The sequence below is a fragment of the Pezoporus wallicus genome, unplaced genomic scaffold (genome assembly GCF_028554395.1).
Source record: "Pezoporus wallicus isolate ANWC-B61680 ecotype Strahan unplaced genomic scaffold, APGP_CSIRO_Pwel_v1 contig_1438, whole genome shotgun sequence".
Lineage (NCBI taxonomy): Eukaryota > Metazoa > Chordata > Aves > Psittaciformes > Psittacidae > Pezoporus > Pezoporus wallicus.
This window is the reverse complement of record NW_026638681.1, coordinates 4,125,060-4,145,442: the sequence shown is the minus strand read 5'-3', so window position 1 is coordinate 4,145,442 and position 20,383 is coordinate 4,125,060.

Below are 20,383 nucleotides of genomic sequence, written 5' to 3'. Positions count from 1 at the left end.
ATATGTATTCCTTTCACAAGATACCATATGCTTTTTCCTGAAATAAATTACTTTAGGTTTAAGAAAGCTTAATTAATTTTATAAAGAAGAATACATAATAGCTATTACTGGAATACACCATGCCACTCAGCAAGCCGATAACCAGTGTTTCCATAACTTCCTAGTCATAATATAATTATAGGAATTAGAGAATTTAAAAAAAGAGTCATTATCTCCTGTAATCCACCATTCTTCCCAATTCTTTTTTCCTACAGATAAAAATTATCTTCTCCAAAGATCTGACATCTGGTATACTCTTAAGTTATTACATTTTCCATCCTTTCCCATGGAAGAATATTACACATTCCATAAGAAATGTTAATTTATTTTTTATACCAAAACTTCATAGATCAGTTCCATTTTAAAATGGAACAAGTGCCATTGACAAGTACAATTTTAAAATGCTGGCTTTCTTGCTTTTCTCAATTATCCTCATTTATCCTATGTATTGATTTTTACCTTTATCCAGTTTCCATAAAAGATTTTGTATCAGTAGCTAATGTTCTGTTTCAGTACAACTTTGCTAGCCTCCATGCAATTATATTGTGTTTTGTGCTCAAATTGAAGCTGAAAAATGGAGAGTAAATCCAGTAATCTGAAAGGTGATTGGGAAGGACTTCAACTCATAAATCATCTTTTGGTTTCTTATTAGCATACAGCTTGCCATCAAGAGTCCCATTTATCTGCTTTGGGTTTTTTTGTCTCAAATATAAACCTATATATGTGCCCCTGAATGGTTTAATCATGACAACTGAAAGACAGATACAACACAGGCAATCCTAATGTGTTCCTTCCAGTGTGAGGAATTCTGAGCTAAGAAGCTGAAAATCACTCTTACTGGAGCTTATAAACTGAAATAAGTTTCGAGGCAGCAACTATCTCTATTTTGACAATTTGATGCACTATCAGCAGTGCAATAGACTGAGCTGGTTTGTGTTGAGGCCTGAATTTTGACAATGTTTACATTTTTGATTTTTACTTCAGAATAGATTTAAATTGGTCCCTATGACTGCACACACCCCACTGTGTAGGTGGCTCAAAGCTGCCCAAAGGTAGCGGATTTGGTGCACATGTGGGGTTCTCTTTAAAAGGCATTTAGTATGCACCAAGCGTGCCCTGCAAATTTGGTCTACACATGGTAAACATAACAGAGCAGAGGGCTAATGGGGAGCTGCATTGCAGCTCTGAACAGCTTCATGAAATCTGTAGGAGGAATTTCTTTAATGGGCTATAAATTAATAGTTTATTAATACAGTCCTCCTTGCATTAATTCACTGTATAGAATATAGCAGAGAAAGAGCTAAAACAGAGTATCTCAGATTTAAATGCTAAGGGGAGACTTTCCCAAGCTTAAACAAAATTCACGGTCAAGCAAGTACCTACATGTCCTGGCGTTCACTGAGCTATTTTCTTAATATCAGAACAAGCTTAGCTTCTGCTTCAGTTTTGATCTCTTTAATCCTTATTTACCCTCAGTGGAGCCTGGTACTGGGGTAGAGGGAACTTTGACCTCACCTAGTATGAGCAGTCTTAGCCCTAGTCAGCCATGGTAACCTTTAAAACAGATGTTTCAAAAATTGTTTGTGAAGAATTACAGTTACGGCTGAAAGATCCACTTGTATCACATTTTTATAAATCCAGAACTTCATCAGAAATGCCAATGTTTGCCAGAGTGTGGGCTGCATATAATTTGTGTCCTGAGCTCTGTACTGACTATCTAGTACTTTACAGTGAACATATTGGTACTATTTCCACAGTGCTTACATTGTGACTAAAGTTCCAGAAATGACTGATGTTTTTCCAGCATATACTAGTTCATGTAGCTCAGAAATAAAACAAACAATAACCCCCCCCTCAAAACCACTGGTCTAGTTTATTGTGCAGAACCTTTCCCTTGAAGAGATAGGTGGTGGTAAGTTTTGAAGTCTCTATTAGAAGAAGATTTATTCCCTTTACTGAAAGAAGATTTAGTCTGTATTAAAAGAAGATTTAGACATATTTTTGAAACTCAGAAATCATTACTGCAATATGAACAGAAGACCCATTCTAACTTGAGTAAAGGGAAATCATGAATGGTAAATGGACCTATAAGATAGATAGGGAAAGATTCAGACACCTTTATGTAGTTTGAGACAGCCTAGGATATCCCATCCATCCTGCAACTGCAAGAATGCAGTTCTCTCAAACGCATCCCACAAAGCATTAGTATAAACGCAACTGAAGTAGCACTGGGTGCATGTTCATTATTACCTGAACTGAGCCACAGGCAACATCTCCTGCCATGATGGAATGATCAAATGCTGAAAAGAGCAAAGTACTAATTGTTGTGTCCAGAACAGGGTTTGTTCTGGGAAGAAACCTGGGAAGAAGGCTTCCAGTACATTAAGGAGGCCTACATGTAAGCTGGAGAAGGACTTTTTACAGGGGCATGTAGGGATAAGGTTAATGGCTTTAAACTGAAAGAGGGTAGATTTAGGTTAGATATAAGGAAGGAGTTCTTCACTGTGTTAGTAATGAGGCACTGGAACAGTTTTCACAGAGAAGTCATGGCTGTCCTATCCCTGGAAGTGGTCAAGACCAGGCTGTATGGGATTTTGAACAACCTGATCCTAGTGTGAGGTGTCCCTGCCATGGCAGGGGGGTTTTAAACCCTAACCATTCTATGATGCTATGATACTTTTCAGGAACATGATACCCAGATCCTTCTCTATTCAACACTGGTCTGCAGTCAGACAGCAAATGCACTAAGGTCAATTGCTGATCATGGAGTAGAAAAATGAGTAAAATGTTAATGTGCAAAAGGCAGATCTGTCATTTTAGCCATGGAAGTTGTTTATCTAGTGATTCAAGAAAGATCACTGCATTTAAGCATGCACAAGGTTGTGCTTAAGGCTCTCAGTTCTTTCTAAGCCAGAACCGTGTGAACATGTCCTTTGTCTGACAAGCTTCATAAGGATGGCACCATTAGAAAAGCTTTGGGGCGATCCATGTGCAAAAAAAATGGAGAAGGTAGAATGAGAACATGAGTCTGTCATGTCATACATGGTTAAATGTAGTTACATCAAGAATTAAATCACCCCAATGTATACATGGCCATAAGCAGGATGCAGGAAATACATGATTTACAGTGCTTTTTGTGCTCAATCCCCATTTCTGCAGAATAGATTTTTGTCTCGTGGTAACATTACCCTGGTATTTGCTGATAAAGCCATGGAGAACTGAAATGGAGAACTGAGTTCTTGAAATCTCAAGTGGAAAACAAAAGCCACTTTGGCCTAGATCCATAGCACTTCACTCTAATTCCTCTTAATTTATCCCAATTAAAAACAGGATTTGCATTTTAGGATTTGTTTGCATAGAAATCTTTCTGACTGGTCTTGGATTGCAACAACAGACCCAAGGGTCTTAAATCTGAAATGCAGATAATAAAATGGATCATCTGAAGACTTGGTAAGATTGGGAAAGAGGATTCTGAAGCAAATAGAAAGACTGAGCTAAATCCAGAAGAAACATTCTCACTTGTATTTCTGGGGAAGACTAGTAAAGCTGCCCTTGGAAAGGCAGGAGAAAAGAGTAGAAGGAAAAGCTTGAATAAATGCCACAAAATGCTGCTTCTGTCTGGACTGTCACAATGAGATCTGAGTAAAAGAAGACCAAAAAAAAAGCAAGGCACTTTGGGAGAACTGTGATTACAATCATTTTAGATGTAATTGAAAGAGTTCAGATAACAAGTACATTGAGAAAACTTAGTAATGGCAGTTAACATAATTAACTTTCCTGCATTTTGTCTGGGTATTGAAGAATTGAAGGGAACAGGGGGAAGAAAAAGAAGGGGGGAGGGAGGGAATAAAGGAAAGAAAGCTTTTTTGATGTTACCTTGCTTTAGAAAATATCTTGAAACTACATCTTTTAAGAATCTGGGAGTTTCTAGGTACCTTCATGAGGAAAATGCCCACATGCTTCCTCTGAAAAGCAGGTTTGGGGTTAGTTTTACAAGGGCATAGAACATGTGTATTTAGCATACTGAATATGGATTACCTATTGCTATTATTTTTTTCTGCCACTAATTGAGTCAAAATAAATATGCCATGCTTATAAATAAGTTATTCGAAATTCTACAGATTGTGGTTACTTCCATAAGTTTCTTGGGACTATCCTGAGCGTGAACTCAGTTTGTCTTCTAGGGAAAATTAAACTATTCCACATTCTGTCTGTTTAGGTAAAAGCCATGAGACCAGGAGAGCACACATATATTGTATTTCCCAGCTTTTTGTGACAAAATTGATTTTGACAAAATCAATTTTTGATTGTGATAAAAGATTGAAGTAGAGCAAGTCATTCCTGTTAGCAGCAAAACTGTACCCAGGGAGGAGAGGTTGTGTGCTATTTTCTCTTTCTCATGGACAGATGAAGTTACAGCTTTACTGTGCTTCTGTGTATTGATCGTTATGAAAGAAGGTGTAGATGTAAGGAATACATTCAAATTATTTTAACATATTCATGTCTTGATTTGGCCATTCCTAATCTTGGGTTTATTTGAGGGTAAGATTACCAAGGAAAAGATCTATCTGAGCATCACTATGACAGTCTATTAGTGAAAGAAGCTGTATTTCATTAGCCCTTATCATGACATTAATAATGATCTCTGTTAATGAAATGCAAAAGTCAACCACTTAAAAGAAATTTAATCCACAGAAAAGTAATTTAACAGCTCTGACAAATTATGCCTAATACAAAACATAAAAGATGACCTTTCCTTTGCTTCTTGATAGGTGGAATTGTATTTTTAACTCATGCAGAGACTTTAGTAATTGTGTTTCGTAGAGAAAACTAGTTTGAATACTTGAGGAATCTCATTCTAGTGCAGGTATTTACTTCTTAATTAAAATGAAAATAATTAAACCCAGATTTAACATCTTGTATCTCTGGAAAAATATGTTCAATAGAATTACTGTAAATTACTAGATTCTCCTTTCCCTTGCATTATATAATTCGCTGTGGATTTAAATCCAGGGGGATGGGCCCCTTTTGTTGTCTCTAGCCCTTCACATGCAGTTTGTTTTCAACAGTCTTTTTTTTTTTTTTCTATCTGACAATGATAAACACTGTAGCTACTATTTTGAAATGTGTTTTCTTGTTTTTACTTAGAGATTTCAAAATACATGTCTGAGTGCATAAACTTACAATTCAGCTTCATAAAGTGGTGTTCTGTTGGTTCAGACTGACCTTGAATGTTTCCAGGGATAAGGCATCTACCACCTCTCTGGGCAACCTGTTCCATTATTTCACCACCCTTGTAAAACATGGATTCCTGATATTTTGGGATTTTTCTTCTCTGCTTTCCTAATCACTGGTTTGATCAAACTATTGTTTTTGTCTCTTTGGAGGAACACTAAGATGTTACAGGATCATCACACATATTCCTTTATATTGTATTCAGTTACTGCCACAGAAGCATAGGCAGAACAACATGTTTTATTTTCCTGTTTTTTCCTCAAAGGGTACTATTTGCTCTGTTCTATTTAGCAAACTGGGGAAGAAGGGTGCAGACACATAACAGCCCTGCACTTCGAACAAATGAATTGTAACAGTTACTCAGTTATGATTTGGTTATAATGAAATGTATAGAAATATTTACATGATGGGGAAAAATAAACCAAATGGACCCCTTTTTACATTCATATACACTTACTTATATTAAAATGGATTTAACAGAAGTAAACAGTACATACCCATAATGTAAATTAGAACAGAAACAGACCAAATTTTCTCCTGTTAAGTGTCAGTAGTTCACTTTAATACATTGGAATGCTTATGGAATTTTGGGGATATACAAGTTCAAATTTAAAACTCCCCAGATACATGCCTTTCTTCTCTTACAAAACCTGACCAAAGGTAAGATGTTTCAGCTACATTTTCAGAGGGAGAATTTCTTTCCTGGCTGAATCAGTACTTCAGGAAACTAGAAATAATAGCAAAATATTTATATAATGAGTGGTGAACATGGCTAAAATATTGAGTTAAAAAAAACCAGCTTCTGTTCTTTCTGTAAAAAAATAAGATGTTACCTATACTCATTGCTTATAACCCCTCATTTGTCATGAAAATAAAATGCCTTTTTCTTCTGAGAATTCACAAAATTTTGTGGATTCCTAACACTAGATAGAGATGCTCAAAATGTTTATCTTTAAATGCTAAGAAAATTAAAAACTAAAATGAAGATACATTATGAAAAACATCTAAGGAAACAGTTAAATGACATTTGAACACTCATTTTAAAGAGAAGTTACATGTTCCAGGGTCTGACACAGCTTAGTAATCATCTAGTACTTTAACTGAGAAACTTAACATGAGCTAGCAGTGTGCGCTCGCAGCCCAGAAATCTGACCGTATCTTGGTCTGCATCAAAAGAAGCATGATCAGCAGGTCGAGGGAGGTCATCCTGCCCCTCTACTCTGCTGTTGTGAGACCTCAGTTCGTGTATTGTGTACAGTTCTGGTGTCCTCAACACAAAAAGGACATGGAATTGTTGGAACAAGTCCAGAGGAGGGTCACGAGGATGATCAGGGGGTTTGAGCACCTCGCATATGAAGACAGGACAAGAAAGTTGGGGCTGTTCAGCCTGAAGAAGAGAAGGCTGCATGGAGACCTTGTAGCAGCCTTCCAATATCTGAAGGGAGCCTATAAGGATGCTGGGGAGGTGGGGAGGGACTCTTCATTAGGGACTATAGTGATAGGACAAGGGGTAATGGGTTCAAACTTAAACAGGGGAAGTTTAGATTGGATATAAGGAGGAAATCCTTTACTGTGAGGGTGGTGAGGCACTGTGATGGGTTGCCCAGGGAGGTTGTGAATGCTCCATCCCTGGTGGTGTTCAAGGCCAGGTTGGACAGAGCCTTGGCTGACATGGTTTAATGTGAGGTGTCCCTGCCCGTGGCAGGGGGGTTGGAAGTAGATGATCTTAAGGTTCTTTGCAACCCTAACTATTCTATGATTCTATTTTCTGCCTCATTACTGTTCACTCTAGAGGTAGGCTCATTGATTTAATTATTGGGGCAGTTAATAATGCTGACTATAAGTTACTTGACAAACACTGATAAAATTGGAAAAATTTTGAGTTGGTGTGATTTGAGTTGGTGTGCACTGCAACTAATATTCAGAGATAAAAAACAGTAACAGAACTTGAAATACCTTTCCTCATATTCTGTTCTGTCATCTTCATTATCTTGTAGCAATAAAGAACCACGTTCTGAGAATAATGTAAGTCATTGTACATGCAGGCTGAAGTGAATTTTTCAATGCTGTTAGAACAGTCTTTCATTGCATAATATATTGATTAAAAAAAAAAACCACTAAGAAATTGATTGAATTCAGTTTTTCCAAAATATCTTTCTCTTATCCTTAATTAAAAAAAAAAGACTCACAGTGATTCACGTCATGTTGCATTACAAGCACATCAGAAATACTGGTTTTAACTGCCAGCCTTATGCAGAATAAGACAAGGTTAAAGTCTAACTTCTGACATGTTCATCATCAACATTTGACATTCTCTTAGCCTATCTGTATGGAGAAATATGAATTCATTAGAGATAGGTAAATAAAAGAAGTTATTTTCTGTCTACATTAATATAATGACACACTTTCATGATTAATTTTCTAAATCATTTGCAGCTTATACTTTCCTCTCTATGGGTTCAATTATCTTTGTCATAAAAAAGATCCTTTTCATAGGCAAACTTTAGTCATTTTTCATGGCATAATTTAACTATAAAGCTGTTAACCTCACATTTTAAAGATGATGATAGATCACCTTTTAACCTATTAGAAATTTTCAGATTAGATATTATAATATTCATAGATATAACCTTACAAATTATGAAGAAAAACTCTGAAAACATGAATGTGTCTTTAACCTTGAAACCTGACTGGGCTTCAGATACAGCAGAAGTTGTCATGTCATACCAGTGCTTTGTCATGGCAAGTTCTCTGATTTCTTGAACTGATTGAGATGACACCTGAAGGCCAGAATTTTCTGAAACTTCGGTTTTATGCTTTTTTTTTGTAGCTGATTTTAATGCCAGATACCACAGATGTTTCAAATACTTTTTTTAACCCCATATTTACTCTTACATGAAAATGACTCATTTATTTTTAAAAGAGAATGGAATTTGGTTGTTTTGTACTTTGCTGTTGTGCTTTGCTGATTTTACTCTCAAAAGTCAGTCCGTTTAACAGACTGGAGTAATCAATAAAATTCACAGCTGTGATAACTGAGACATTTCTGAGATGGAAAATATTCTCTGAATTTAAGCCATATAGTTACGCTATATGTAACACTTTCACAAAGGTGTCTTCTATAGACATCAGCCGAGCTAAAAGCACCAGCTCACCTCAATTATCTAAGGTTTACCAAACATAAACTGTTAGCTGGAATATAACTATCTACACCATTAACAGGAAAGACGGTACACCAATACTAACAGCCAAGTCTTTTACCAGATGAAATGAATAACAGTTGAACTTCCTTTCACCTGTGGACAATATCCTCAGAGCACAGAAAAGAACATTCTAAAAATAAATGAAAAGGGAAAGAAGCAACTTTTTATTTATATTTGTGAAGATTTACATTGAGCTAAGAGTTTTGTTAAATAGATTTTATTATCTATCAAGGAAAGCAGAGTCATTTTACCCATGATCTTGTGTCAAAGTCCATCCTACATGTCTCGTTAAATTGACTTTCATTATGGTACATGCTTCACTATTTAGGGACAGAAGTTTTCTCTGCCTAATTAACCTCTCTCCCCTAATGCCTTTTCCCTCTGTGGAAAATCCCACCACAGTAACAATACAAGGCTTCAGGTATCTAGGGGATAAAGATGGATGGCAGTTACCTGGGACTCACTTGGCAAACAGGAGCACAAAGCAGCAGCAGCAGCACCTCCTGAAGATTAGAGCTACAGCTCTCTCAGAAATTCCCTAACTTAGTTTTAGAGAATTAGCAAATTGAAAAACGACGTACCAGGCCACCAGACAGAGTGTAGCTTCCTTGTGATCATCCTTGCTGAACAGGAAGACTTGTGAGGGGAGTGGCTGTGTGCCCCTGGACCCCATGGCAAAGGAGCTCAGCACCAGCTAAAACAGCCTTCTGTGGGCAACAGTACTGTTAGGAGGCTGCCAACCATATTATTTTCCTTCTATGACCACGGAGTATCTTTGCAGTAATGAACAGTATTATATACGATTAATGGTCTAAGTTAAATCCATTAAGGTAATGAGGGCTAGAGTTCAAGATGAAAGACTTCAATATGTCCTTGATTCAGGGTTCTGGGAAGAAATTTAATATTACAATATAAATGTGTCTTCCAGTGAAGTACAGACCCACTAGTAGTATGTTTTTAATGTGTTCTTAAAATACAGATATACTCAGACACTTTGAATATGTGGCTCCTTCCCCTTTAACATCTCTGGGAGCCACTGGTTCCACAATACTGCATTACTAAGGATGCTGGGGAGGAACTTTTCATTAGCGACTGTAGTGGTAGGACAAAGGGTAATGGGTTCAAACTTAAACAGGGAAAGCTTGGATTGAATATAAGGAGGAAATATCTTTACTGTAAGGGTGGTGAAGCACTGGAATGGGTCGCCCAAGGAAGTTGTGAATGCTCCATCTCTGGTGGTGTTCAAGGCTGGGCTGGACAGAGCTTTGGGTGACATGGTTTAGTGTGAAGTGTCCCTGCCCATGGCAGGAGGGTTGGAAGTAGAATCATAGAATCATAGAATAGTTAGGGTTGGAAAGGACCTTAAGATCATCTAGTTCCAACCCCCCTGCTATGGGCAGGGACACCTTACGCTAAACCATATCACCCAAGGCCTCGTCCAACCTGGCCTTGAACACTGCCAGGGATGGAGCATTCACAACCTCCCTGGGCAACCTATTCCAGCGCCTCACCACCCTAACAGGAAAGAATTTCCTTCTTATGTCCAATCTAAACTTCCCTTGTTTAAGTTTTAACCTGTTACCCCTTGTCCTGTCACTACAGTCTCTAATGAAGAGTCCCTCTCCAGCATCCCTATAGTCCCCCTTCAGATACTGGAAGGCTGCTATGAGGTCTCCACGCGGCCTTCTCTTCTCCAGGCTGAACAGCCCCAACTTCCTCAGCCTGTCTTCATACAGGAGGTGCTCCAGCTCCCTGATCATCCTCGTGGCCCTTCTCTGGACTTGTTCCAACAGTTCCATGTCCTTTTTATGTTGAGGACACCAGAACTGCACACAATACTCCAGGTGAGGTCTCACAAGAGCAGAGTAGAGGGGCAGGATCACCTCCTTCGACCTGCTGGTCACCCTCCTAGATGATCTTGAGTTTCTATCCAACCCTAACTATTCTATGATTATAACTATTCTATGTTTGTATCCCTGAATAAAAGGTAATGGGTTTATTTTTGGAAAGCTTTAATTGCAACTTGTCAATTTAATGGTCTCCTGAAGAGTGGTGTCATTTGTGAGGAGTGCTATGTGAGGATGAAAAGTAATGATTTTTGTGGCCTGCTTAAATGTGGATTTAAAAAAACAGGAAAAAGACCCCAAACAACTAAATCTTTAAAAATCATCTTTTGTGCTCATTTCTACAATTACTGAAGTAGAACTTAAATGTGTTTACAGATTCCTACATTGAACTCTCACACCACCATTGTCACAAATCACATAGCTTTTCAAAAATGGGACATTTCTAGCACTCAAGAATGGGAGATTGTTTGAAATGAAATATTGCTGTGAATTGACAATGATATATTTGTTGCCTTTAATATGCTTTTAGGTGGTATTTTTCATTTTGGCATCCCACTGCTTATTTTGCTTTGCAATATTACAGGAAAAAAGAAGCAGAGCTTTTCCCAAACATTTATTTTAAAAGTATGGAGAGTTTGAACTACAAATTCAGCTAATGTGCAGGTTTTTTGACTACCTATGCATTATATACTCAGAATCTGCAAAATTTTTTAATTTAAATTTTATGCAAAATATGTGATAATATCATTACTGTTTCAAGTATAGCCTTAGAAAGATGGAGAAAAAGGAAAGGTAAATGGGCTATAGTTCTCTTCTTGACATAGCAGAACTGTCTCCCCATATTTAGTCAGTTTGGGGTAGTGCCTATCCAATTTGACTGACATGCACTTACATAACAATGTATTACTGAAAGGAATGAGAATTTATCTTAAAAATGTGGGTGTTCTTCTCTTTTGGTCGTAGTAGCTATGAGTCCATGGTCCTGCTTTTCAAATAAAATCAAATAATTTCAGCTGGCTAGGAATTCTGTCATCTCTCTTAAATTATCAGTCCATCTGAGTTCTTTCACTGAAACAAGGACTCCTCTCCCACCTAAATTTTACAAAGATGCAGTGCTTTCTTCTTCATTCTGCTGCTAGATTTTAAACCTGGCTGTTATTTTCTTTTTAAATTGTAATGCTCGTTTATACCCAATAGGATGTGAAAGAAAGACCTTGAACACAATGAAGGAAATATCAAAAACCTTCACTGTATCATTCTAACAGTTCCTGGATACATGGATGAGTTCAGAAAATGTTTCAACTAGAGAGTTCACATAAAATGATATGTGTTTGTTGCCCATGCTGCAAACTGAAGGGAATATAACAAGAAAAAAGATTACAGGCAAAGTATGAAATGTTTTTGACTGATCAGGGAGTGATGGCTACAATGAACCAGCATTTCTTAGTGTTACTGTCTTGCTAAAAAGGAAATAATAAGGGCTGAAAAGAAAGGACTGTTATGAAGTTCTTTGATTTCTTTACTGAAAGCAAAGTTGAAGTACCTACTTGGAGAATGTAAGTCATACTTTCTGAAGGCCCATCCTCAAATACTAATTTTCTCAGAATTAAATTTTTTTCAACTACAGGATATCTGTTCGTAGTTGTTTCTATTTTGAAGCTTTGCTGCAAAAGATGTGTCATGGAACATCAGGGATAGAAGATTTGTCATGGGACATATGTTCATAGGGAAATATGTATCCTCTATGCTGTAGGGCTAGATGTTCTTAGAGCTCTATGGATATTTCTTTTGGCTAATTATTTGTATTAATCAATCTGATTACAGTGATATATATTCTGACTTGAAAAATAAGGTGCAGCTTGACTGAATGAAGAGATTTTTCAGTAGCACCAATCAGTGGAAACATTAGGGCTATGAGCATAGAGGCTGTCTCTCCAATGTCCCCCCCCATCACCAGTAGGCTGGGAGGCGGGAAACATCCTGGAAGGGAATTTAGCCAGGACAGCAGACCCATACTGACCAAAAGGATACTCCATACCATATGATATCTATGGGCAGCCAAGTGAGGATACCACTCCAGAGCAGGTGGCTATCCAAAGGAGGCTGTGACCTCACAGAAAGCCCACTATGGAGCAGGCTCCTGTCAGAACCTGTGTCCCCATGGAGAGAGGAGCCCACACTGGAGCAGGTTTGCTATGACCCTGCGGGGAATCCACACCGGAGCAGTCTGTTCCTGAAGGGCTGCATCCCGTGGAAGTGCTTGAGCAGCTTTAGGTGGGCACCTGGTGTCTAGCCAGAGCCAACCCACTGCAATCAGTCAAAAAATTCAGTCATGTTGCTTGTGCTCCTGCCATTTATCAGGCAAATAGCCTTGGCTGGAAGAAAAGGCGTGTGTCAAATCTGCACCATGTTTTGCAACATCTGCATGAGCAGACTAGCCCAAAAACTGGCAGTAGCATTAGTAGCTTCATTCAGAGTAGAAGACTTCACATGCAAACTGCTAGCATGCCTGTAACATATTTAGGACAAGAGCTGAGATGCCTGCACAACTGTCGTATAGATAAATACTCTTGCTTGGAAGTAAAGTATTCCTGCAGTGAGTGGTGCAGGCATTACCTTGCTCTGGGAGCAGAGGAAGACTTACCTCAGACAGTCTGTCCTACTCAGTTCATGTAACAGAATGGTCTAATATATGTTAATCTTGGCTTTTAATAAGAATCTTTTATTAGGTATCACTGGTAAATATTTTGAGAAATGGAAATATATTCAGTTTCCATGACAGATCAAAAACATTAATGAAGTGATAGATAAACATTTTGCAGAAAAAAAGATTTTCCAAGTGCGGGAAGTCCCAGACAGAAAACGAAGAAAGAGTGTTGAACATAAGGGCGGCCTCAATGCAGCCATGTTTCTCAGGGAACAAGTTGAAAGAGACCAACTATCTCAAAGGGGTAAAGCAGCTTTGTTTGAAGCACAAACAAGATTTCTGACATTTTTTAAGTTAATTAAAGTCCAAAGAGAATGAGCCATAAATAAAATAAATTACATATTTTTTTATTCTTAAATGATTGGCATATCTGTGATTACACTGGAACAATTTTGTCAAGGCTTTTCGTCTCTAAAGCAGGGCAAGCTTTCTCCCTTCAGAAGGAGGTTGCGCTCTAGCCTTTTTGCCATTCGCAGCACTGGTTCTGCAGTGGGGAGAGGCTGATGGTCATTTCAGGAAAGAAAATTCCTATTTCCCTTGGAAGCAATTTTTTAACAGAACCAAAATATGAATTTATGAAGTAATTCACTTATTCACTTATTTACTTATCTGTCTGCTTCCCTTCTAAACTATTTATTGCCTGAATTAAGTGTTGGGAAAAGTTGCATATCAAAGGTAAGGGGCATTACAGGTCTAATAACATCTTCCTGCCTTTGATGGCTCACTAGCTGCCTCTGCAGGGCAAGACCTGAGTAGAAAATATAATACAGAAAAGTCACTGACTCACTCCACTTCGATTAATAATTAATGACGATGGCATATTATCATGCCAACAGAATATTCAAATAAGGTAGCAATAAGGAAAATGCAGTACTCTGTGAGCCATTCAGAAATGAGTTAGGTCAGAAATACATTGCAGCAGGCAAAGGAAAGCCTTCTTAGGTCTAAGCTTTGTCAAAGAATCCCTTACCCTAGATTTACAATTCCTGTAATTTTGAAATGGAATGCTGCTGGATCTGATTGTCGCTTGATGGCTTGTGACTTAACACATTCTAAGGTAGGAAATACATCTGTCCCTTTGCTTAAGGACTACCAACAGAAGTGTGGGAGTCATTCCTGCCTAGCTGCCACCGTAAAAATAATGATGTTAAAATTGATCTTACCCTGTTTTCCATTGTTACTGCAGAAAAATAGCATTTTTTATACATATAAATAAACAACTGCATTCCTGTCTGGCACATTTTATGACTAAGAATGAAAAAAAAACAACCAGAATTAGGGTTTTGAGCAAACTTTGGAAAACGCCTGAGGAAAATCCAAATTGTCACAGTTAGGTATTCCTCATTTGGTTAATGTGAACTGCCCAATTCTATCTTGGCCTAACAGATGACATTGTCGAGTCTTCATATAAAAATGTATGAAAAAATTTCCCAGCTTGCTGTGTCTGCAGTGACTGGAACTAGTTTTCAAAAATCTTTATTCTTAAGATTAGTACTCACCTAGTGCAGGTGTAATGGAAGTGGGAAAAGGTGAAAAGTTGCTTCATAAATTAGGCTTTCTAAAGGTCTTATAGAAATCTTGTTTTCTGAAGGAGGGATATTCCATTTTGCAGTGGTCAGTAATGATCTATTGAGGCAAAACCACTTTTTTATTATACCTGGAAACAGGCAAAAACTTAAAAGTGAATTCTTGAACCTCTGTTATTTAGTGAAGCTTTTAATCCAAAAGCTTCTTCTGAAGCATTTTTCATCTGAAAGTATAGGAAAATGAAACAGTACTGCATTTTGGCTATTGGCTTTATTTGCGGACAAGATGAGAGAACTGTATTTGGTGACCTAAGATATTTCTTCTTTTCTGTTCGCAAATTAGTCCTGATCAACATCTTAAGCAGATTTTTCTCTTGAAAAATTTCACTCCTAAAGTCCTTACTGATACAGCTGGAGTCTATAAAGAACTTGAATAATATACATGTAATCCATTGTTTGTGAAAATATCCTATAAGATAGATCATATGCTCACAAGATTGTGGAATTTGGGATCTGGCTGAGTATGCTGAAGCTTATTAGTAAGATAAAAGTCTTATATTTTAGAAGAGCAAACTTCAGCTTACTCAGATCTCAGCTTGGAAGTATTCCATGGGAAGCTTCCATGGAGTAAAAAAAGAGCTAGCAAGTCCTGGGAATTTTTCAAGAACACTCTCCTGGAAACTCAAAGCCAGTTCATCCCCTTTAAAGGTAACAGAAGTAGATGGAACTCGGCATAACTGTGAGCTTCTGTGTCTGCTCAAAACAGAAAAGTGTACCAGAGAAGCATACAAAGGCATTGATGAGGTATGCAGAGATGCAGTTACTAAAGCAAAAGCTCAGCTTAGATTGAAATTATCCAGAGATGTCAAAAACTATAAGAGTTCTTTAGCCAAGAACAAGCAGAAACAGAAGGAAAATACTGGCGTGCTGTTAACCAGGAGAGAGGAATTAGTTACCAACGGCACTGAAAAGGCAGATTCCTAGCATTTTATTCACCTCTGTCTTTACCAGCACTGTTGGGCCCCAGGCCCAGGGAGCAAACCTCCAGGGCTGATTCAACACAGACCCACCATCAGTGAAGGAAGAGTTGATATATGAATTATTAAAGGACTTTGATCCTTACAAATCAATGGGTCCTGACAATATCCACCCAAGGGCGTTAAGAAAGTTGGCTGACATCATTGCAAAGCTACTTTACATAATCTTTGAGAAGTCGTGGAGGTTGGGGGACATCCCAGAAGACTGGAAGAAGGTTAACATCACCTCCATATACAAGAAGGGCTCCAAGGGATATCCAGGAAATTACAGGCCTATTAGTCTTACTTCAGTCCCCAGGAAAGTTATAGAATAAATCCTCTTGGGGGCTATCACAAGTCTAATGAAGCATGTGATTGGGAAAAGCCAGCACAGATTCACCAAGGGTGCTTGATGAACCTACCTTTTACAAGAAAATAACATGCTCAGTTAATGTGAGGTGAGGGGCAGGCATTGTCTAGGTCACAAAGATGATCAAAGTATCGGGAAGCCAGCTGTATGAGGAAAGGCTGAGAGAACTGGGTTTGTTCGGCCTTGAGGAAAGAAGGCTTAGGGAGACCTCATCACCATGTTCTGGTATCTAAAGGGTGGGTACAAAGAAGACGGAATCCCTTTTCTACAAGTAGTCACATGGAAAAGATGATGGTTAGTGGGTGCAGGTTATTCCCAGGAAGATTCTGATTTGATACAGAGGAAATTTTTTCACAATGAGAAGAATCATTCTTAAAGACTTAAAAGATTCATCTGGACATCTTGTCTAAACCATGCTTTAGCCAAGAAAGATTGGACCAGATGATCTTTGAGGTTTCTTCCAACACGGTATTCTATGATATGCTGTGACCTTATGTTTCAGGGATTTCTACCTAATTTAATAAATTCACATGTAATGTGTTTCTTTTTGTCATCTTAATTTGGATCCTCTCATTTTTAAGATTTGATTATCCATCCTGCTAGGTAGGATAATGATATCTCCTCTGTCTTCTGAAATTAATGCTTATGAAAAAGTTACTTTTGCCTTCAAAAATATTAATAGTCAAGTCATATAAAAAATTTGGAAATTTGAAAACATAATATAATAAAGACCAAAGGGGAGACTGGGGAGGCAGGAGGGGTTGACAAACAGAACTACCCAGAACATCCTTTACTCACCATGAGAAATTCTCTATTCTGAGCATTTGCTCACTTGAAGCACCCATACCCTATCTCAAATCCAGCAAATCAAACAACTATAAGAAACAAAAAGTTTATATGTGAAAAGCTTTAAGAAATACCGTCAATATAGAAGGAATAAACAGAATGAAGAAGTGTGTGTGTGTGTTGCTTTTTTCTCTGGGTGGTCTCTACAGCTGATTTCAGCACTTTATCTTTTTGGGGGTTGTTGGTTTGGTTTTTTTTTTATCTATTAGCCCCAATCCAACAATATTAAAACCCAAGAGGTAACTTATGAACATGTGTATTTGCCAGAAGTGGATAGCAAGAAATGTGCAGCAATTTATAGACAGTTCAGAGGATTTGTGTTAGTCTCTTCCTCAGTGGAGGAGACAGAGAATTCTAGAAGAATCTAAGCACATTTAATTTGCTTCTTTGAGACAGAAATAAAGTGATATGTAGTCAGTGACACGTAAGCAAACAACTGAGCATCATTGATTTTTCTTATTTGTGGAATAATTATAATTTGAAGTGAGTCTTGTTCGAAGCTAGTTGGATGAACGGTAATGGCATCGGACATCTTCAGTTCTAATTTATGTGTGTATGTGTTACAGCTCAGTAAACTGCATGTTATCATGCAGTTTGTCAACATCCTAACTTGTATAATCTTACGTCTTTCTCTTGCATGTCACTATCCCTAGGCATAGGGATACACATAACACATAACACAAATGACAACAAAACATGGTTTCAAATTGTAATATTTGTCAAGTTCATTAACATCTGCAATTAATATGAATAAATTTTACCCATGCCTGAAAAAGAAAATCTTGATCATCTTTAAAGATAAGCAGTTATTAGCTTTATGATACCTCCATCCCATTAGCAGCTCGCTTAGCTCCAGTATTTCTAATTAATAAATACAAACATAAAATAAAATTGCTGGCTAAGATTCCTGAAGTATATTTAGATACATACCAGAACTAATGATGATTTATAATGTGTAAGTTACAGCAATAAATATTTTCCTACTTGGAAAAGACCAGAAGTTGCATGTTGAGCAGGGCTTGTGGTGTGGTCCATTCCTAAATCTGATTTTCACAATTTCATCTATACTGAATTTGTCTCTCTCACCTCCTAGAAAAAAAAGAATAATGCTGCAAAGGCCCTACTAGGGAATATGGGAGTGGCAACATGAGAAGATGGAAGTCAAAAGACTGCAGAACTATTAGCTTAGCTAAATAATCAGCTGAAACTCCATTTTATCATCCAACGTAAGCAATGTAAAGAATAACAGGTCTGTAAATACCTGAGCAAGCTAGAAAGAAAAGAGAAAACTATTATTTTTTTAGGAACAAAATCCAATCTTATAAACCTAGTGGTGAATAAAATATTTCTTCTTGATGTTTTTAGTCTTTTTGTGGCTAACAGTGTTGATATGTGTTTTGATACAAGTGACCCTACCCCTTTTGCAAAGCAAAGCTCTGGTCCTGAGGGTATGATCTTTCCACTGGGAATCTGCTTTCAGTGTTACATTCAGTGATCAATGAAGTGTATCACTGAAATTAAAAATGCAGTTTATATCCATTATCTCATTTGCATTAGATTTTATAAATTAAAATTTGAAAAGACCTGAAAGTTTTAATGTCAATATGTCATTTCAAGTAATTTGCTTGTTCTTTTCCTTTCTTCATTTTGGCACCAGTTTTGAGAAAATATGAAAGCATCTGTGAGAGATTAAACTGTGCTATGCTTAGTGCATACTAAAGCCACACTTAAGTCATCTTACAATCATCCTATATTCATTTTGTCTTTAAAGCTGTAGTAAGACATTGTTAACAGTGTGAAAGGCAGCAGATATAACTGCATATTATATCATAAGAAGAGACAATTATAAAAAGGGTATGAGATGAAGTACTTGCTTAGGAAGTTGTAATTTTAACCAGTAATTAAACTCATTTCATTTTCCCAGTCAGCTCATCAGTGACTCTAGAAAATATATGATCTGAAAGTGAAATCCTTTGGGGAAACAATAGTAATTAATTACATTACTCAAGGGACAATATATTCCCAAAGATTGTTTCTGGGTAACCTCTTGAGCAACAGACATTACAATATACAGGTGGCAAAGTAGGGAGGATAAGAAAAGATAATTTAATTTGACTACTCATGAAGTTTCCAGTCGGGCTTACAGTCTACCATCATTTTCTTCAAAATCACAGAATCAATACGTTACCCATAGTATGTCAAAGTTAATATCTATCACCTTTGCTGATATGAAAATAAGGGAACAGTATTCCACAGGATTTGCTGCAGTATGTCCTCTGGCATTCTTCCAAAAGTTAGTTACACTTACAGAGGAATTAGTGATAAAAGCAACAGAGTAGGCCAGAAAGTAATATCTCTTTGCAATGCAGGAATTCTCCCAGGAGAGCATCCTACTATGGTTTTCCTCTATATTGGATTTAAGACTTGAAGTATTGGGAATTCCCCTTTTGTTCTGGGAAATTAATCAATTATACTTTTCCTATTTTTTTTTCTGACTAATTTTTCTTCTGATTAATTTCCTTCAGTTGCCTCAAGTTATTGCGTTTACTCCCTGCATGGCTATCAATCCCTTCTTTGTTTTTGTTTAGCTACTCTACACATATTAAAATTTTAATTTATTCTTGTATGTCAATCCCTTCAGACCTCTTACACATTTCAGTATTTTTCTACATAATCCTCCCATTCTACATACTTGTTCTAGTTACCAGTCACCCACAGTGAAAGCTGAATTTAAAATCTCTGTTACTGAAACCAGAGATTTTACGGAACAAGGTAAAGACACCTTCTGAAAGAGAAATAGCAATCCTGAAATTGTTGAGGTAAAATACCAACTTGTTTTTTTCCTTCCCACCTGCAGAAAAGATGTAAAACTGTGTCCTTAATGGCTATTTCATATTGTTTGCTTGTTATTAAAGTGACCTTAAAAACGGAAATCAAGATGAAGCTTTTCATGACAGCTGAAAAGTGGACAAGACATGTTTCACAGCCAATATGAAAGATAAACAAGCATGCTCTCACAATACCTCCCAGGACAGGCAGCAAAAGTAGTCATGCTGAGAACTGCAGATTTTTAGCTCAGACAAAGCTCCACAATAATTTGGATGAATCAGTTTTGGGGCATGAGTGTGTTTCTTACTTGTAGCAGCATGTAGCTTTATCTACCTATAGCAAGTGAGATACCACAGCTACCCAGCTGTCCACGAAAAGGCAGAAGTTTGCTGCTTGGGCAGGAGCAGTATGGTATCATCCTTCTTCACAGCCCATTACGCCAGCCTCAAAGTAGCATTTTTGCTATTTTCAGTCAAGCATTGCCAGCATGCAGAATCTTTCAGAATAAGGGACCACATGTGACACATTCACAGTGCCCTGATCAAGCACTAAATGAGGTTGCGGGAGAGATTAGATTAGCTGAACTATCAATAACACAAAACCCATGATAAAAGTTAGAGACTCTTAGGAATTATTCACTGAACATCAGCATTTTCTACCTTATGAACAGGGTTTTTTTTTTCTACCCTTGCCATTGGAGCTATTATAAATTAGAATATGTCAAGGGGATGTGTTTCCAGTTGCTCAGTCTTCTATCTTCAACAT